Below are 4665 nucleotides of genomic sequence, written 5' to 3'. Positions count from 1 at the left end.
AAAAAAAAAAAAAAAAAAACTGAATTGAAATACATTGGGGGAATTATTATTTTGTCTGATTATACTTATAAAAGTGGTCCATATGGTAAATTTAGTATTTTGTTTTGCTTGCACTACTTTGGTTGAGATATTCCTCAAGTGCGGAGTATTGAAATATTATCGACCCAAATAGAGCATTTATGATATTGAGGATTCATTCACCCGACCTCAGCTTGCTTGAGATTGAGACAGTTGTTATAATACACTGTTTTGGTTGAAGGTCAGACATATCTCTGGCGGTACATGTAAATGTGGGTTGGTTTTGGGTGCATTAAACATATAGGAAGAGCAAAAAGGCATTTCAAGGAAGTTCCTTGACCTTGTGTGACATCTCAGCAAGTGTTTGATTGATATGGAAGTTTTTAAACAGAGGTTTTCAGGATCTTGATATTAGACATCTGTTGTTGGAATTGCTGATGCTTTATAATTAGAGCTTGAAAATTCTGTGATCTTAATCAATGTTGTTCGTTTATAGTGTATATTTGGTAGAAAACTGAATCTTGTCCAATATCCAAGTTAGTCAGATTTAATCTGCTCCTATACTTTTACCAGGACTTGGAGATGCTCATTGCTCCTGCACACCCTGCTTAGGATGCAATTATGCTGAAAATTCCACGTGCTTGCCACTGTTCTTCTTAATTTATTCTAGAATTATTCCCCCCACATAATCTCATTTAAGAATTGACAAATTTTCAGCTGCATAAAATCAGAGTGTCAATGCTTTTATCTATTTTAAACGCTTCAGACCTTGCTGGCTGAACAAGTAGAGATGATCACTGTACTCATTTTGGTTTGAATTAATGCTAAGATTACGAGGCAAAGAATAAGTGCTCACCTTATGAAGTTGTCTTTTATTTTTTTGGTTGTCAATAATTTGGTTTCTATTCGCGTATTAAGGTGGAAGGTTAGTAGGGTTAGCGTGTTGCCGTCCCTCGCAAGGGTATGGGCTGTTAGCGTTTGGAGTAGTCCTAGCCGTTTTGCTGTTTACTGCGTTTCACTCCTCACATTACTTTCTTGATGTTATTGTATCATTTGTTGATTATACACTATCTTTTGGATTGGTTGTTATGTTTTATATATAGCTCTCCTGTCACTTAGATTTGATGTTCTCCCGGAAACAGCCTGTCTACCTCCACGAGGTAGTGGTAAGGTCTGCGTACACCCTACCCTCCCAGACCCCACCTAGTGGGATTCCACTGGGTATGTTGTTGTTGTTTTATTCTCTGCTTGCTCAATATTTTCTTGGTTGTCAATAATTTGGTTTCTGTTCTCTGCTTGCCCAATTTTTCCTGAAGGACTTCAGTGCCTGAGAAAGCCTCTAAATCGGTTTGGGAGCTTATTTTGGATAGTAAAGGAATAGGGAAGTAAATAAGTGAAACTGTTGAACAAGTGTTCTGTCGGTTGAGTGAAAGAGAAGCACCATTATTTGTGTCGGATTTCGGACCTCAACCAGAGAAAGGGAAAGAGGAAAAGAGTGGGCAGAAAGAGGAAAGCAGTGAAACTGGGAAAGATAATTCTGAATCTGCAGCAAAGAAGAGAAAGATGAACACAGAAGAGGAGTTTGATGAAGCTGTCTGCAAGTCTAGTGACAAATCACCCTATCAGATGATTCTAGTAAAATGCCGCCACCAAGTGTGAGAAGTCAATCCACTTCCTGAATAAACTCCAATGTGACTTATCGAGTTTTTAGTTAGGGTATCCTTTTCTCCCCACCCTCTTGTTTGTTCGTAGATAGAATCTTTTTCACATATACTGGCTCGACATAGTTAATACTAAAAAGTTGTAACTTATTCCTAGGTGGTGCTAGCTTCTTTGAAATCTATGTAGCTGTATCAATTACTCCTGAGCTTCCAGATTGAGCATTGCTTTATTTATGTCTTGTCCCAATTGGAAGTAGAATAAGTTTTATATTGGTATTGAATTAATCTCTGTTGTTTCTTTCCTAAAGAATTTTATGATAAAATTTGGAGTATAGTTTTGAAATTCCACGACCAAATGGGAATATCAGTGAAACTCTTAGACTATTTTCGCTCAGAGGATCTGATGAGAGGGAAACAGTGGCCCTTCTTGGTAAATCTTTTTAATCCCACTTCTTTAATCTTCATTCACTGCATCTTTTTTGGAATATACATATTCTGAAATTCTTTTATTTTTTGTTTTTTTATCATTTGAAGGAGCACATAACATTGGGAGGATTGGTTGTCAATTTATTCGGCCCAGGCTCAGTAAATTTCACGGGGACAGGTTTACCTGATCCAACAATTCCTCCCGACTTTCTTGAAGAGTTGAGGCGGAAGTGTCCAGACGACAACAAGCTAAGTTGATGCCGCCAAATTTAACAAAAAGGGAAAGCTTCGAATCTTCAAGACAGTTGTTAACATCCAGGATTATTATAACACACGAGATTGTAGACGACACAATCGGATTTAATAAATATGTACGTATGTCAATATAACATGAAACAAGAGAAGATCATACCTCTTTGTTGTTGCTTTGTTGTAGAACATTAATTCAATGAATTAAATCATATCTTAGGAGGATAGGGATTGAAGACCGATAAAATCATATCTGAATCCCTTGTACCCCAAAGATAGGGCTTCAAACATTGAAAATATAAGGAGGGCCAATGAAGAGTTTCACTGAAATCACAAGTGAAAGTGTTATTTCAATAGTCCGCTGATTCTCTTGATCATATCTGAAGGCATTACAAGTTTCCAAAGTCAACTGAACGATCAATTTAGAAAGATAAAATGTAAGATGTTTAGAATACACATCCTCAACTGAGAGTATTTCTGCCCCTACCTCATAAATCACATGGACATCTTTATTTCAACTGTCGACTGATTCTCTTCTTCATAAAAGAACAATGCCAGGCTTCATAACTACCACATGCAGATAAGACCATAGCCTATTAATGTACAAAGGTCGCATAACAAACTTACTCTGTGCTTGCAGAATTATAATTTTGTGATCATGATCTTTGTCCCTGCACAATTAGAAACAGTTAATGCGACTACTAATAGAAATAATTCCATCAAAAGTAACAAATCACAACTAAATAATCGTAGGACTACATCTACAAAAGTAACAGAACTAATACCCCGACTAGAGTTACCTTCATGTTTTACTTATCATCTTTACGCAAGAAAAAGAATTGTTAAAATCAAGAACTTGTCAAGATTTGATCAGAAGTCGATTATAATGCTGTGAGCCCTTTCTTTTCTCCCAAGCAAATCATATATACAGGAAAACTTAATCGATTGGTACAATCTAAGTTGATACCGTCAAATTGAACAAAAAGGGGTAAAGATTTTCAAGATAGTCGTAAAGATTATTATAAACACGATGACACAATTGAATTTAACAAATATGTTCGTAAAGATTATTATAAACACGATGACACAATTGAATTTAACAAATATGTATGTATGTCGATATAGCATGAAACAAGAATATAAAGAAGATCATGACATACAACATGAAACAAGAATATAGAGAAGATCATACTTGTTGTTGCTTTGTTGTAGAACGTTAATTCAATGAGTCGGATCGTATATGAGGATCTTTGTTGTAGAACGTTAATTCAATGAATAAAATCGTATTTGAATCCCTTATGCCGCTCAGATAGGGCTTCAAACATTGAAAATATTTCTTTTCTCCCAAGCAAATCATATATACAGGAAAACCTAATCGATTGGTACAAGCTAAGTTGATGCCGCCAAATTGAACAAAAAAGCGTAAAGATTTTCTAAAGATTATTATAAACACGACCACACAATCGGATTTAACAAATATGTACGTATATCAATATAACATGAAACAAGAATATAAAGAAGATCATACCTATTTGTTGTTGCTTTGTTGTAGAGCGTTAATTCAATGAATTGAAATCAGATCTGAGGAGGATAGGAATTGAAAAGAGATGGTTGAAGTTGTTCTTCTTCATCTATCTCAATTCCCTATTCTTCTCAGATATGGTATCAATCCTTGAAATTATTTTCCGTTTCTCTACTTATCAAATTTACCTAACTTTGAAATTCTTAATACCTCCCCATATACGTATTTATAATACAACAACAAAACCTATATAAAAAAAAAAAAAAGCTATTTTAATTTGGTTTCCTATTCCTATTTAACTAGGAATCCCACTTTTTCTTGCCAAAATATTAAAAAACATAAAGACTTTTAATTTTAAAAATATGCGGGAATATATATTGGACAAATTACTTAACTACACTCCTCTACTTACCTTAATATCCATTTATCCCTACTTATTTCAAAAATTTCAAAAATCCCTTATTTACCTATGTATCCCGTGCACAACGCTATGTATCCCGCTATGTGGAATGTATCAAACGCTATGTATCCCACGCACAACGTTATGTATCCCGCATGTATCCCGTGCACAACGCTATGTATCCCGCTATGTGGAATGTATCAAACCTAATGTATCCCGTGCACAATGCTATGTATCCCGCTATGTGGAATGTATCAAACCTAATGTATCCTGTGTACAACGCTATGTATCCCGCAAACATCATTTTTAAGGGATTTTTGGTAAATAGAAAACTAGAAGGGATAGAATGTTATTTAGTACTTATAATATGTGATTCCTATAATTTATAC

General features: G+C 35.0%; 1 protein-coding gene and 1 pseudogene across 1 annotated transcript in view; both read left to right on the top strand.

Annotated features, from left to right (window-relative positions):
- LOC125848451 (uncharacterized) overlaps positions 1–2613 on the top strand; it is a 4652-nt pseudogene extending 2039 nt beyond the window's left edge.
- LOC125848450 (uncharacterized) overlaps positions 1–4665 on the top strand; it is a 22539-nt gene that overhangs the window by 2004 nt on the left and 15870 nt on the right. The gene's annotated exons all lie outside the window — the stretch shown is intronic.

Source organism: Solanum stenotomum, chromosome 12 (assembly GCF_019186545.1).
Source record: "Solanum stenotomum isolate F172 chromosome 12, ASM1918654v1, whole genome shotgun sequence".
Lineage (NCBI taxonomy): Eukaryota > Viridiplantae > Streptophyta > Magnoliopsida > Solanales > Solanaceae > Solanum > Solanum stenotomum.
The sequence above is the reverse complement of the archived record's forward strand: the minus strand, read 5'-3'. Positions and strand labels throughout refer to the sequence as shown.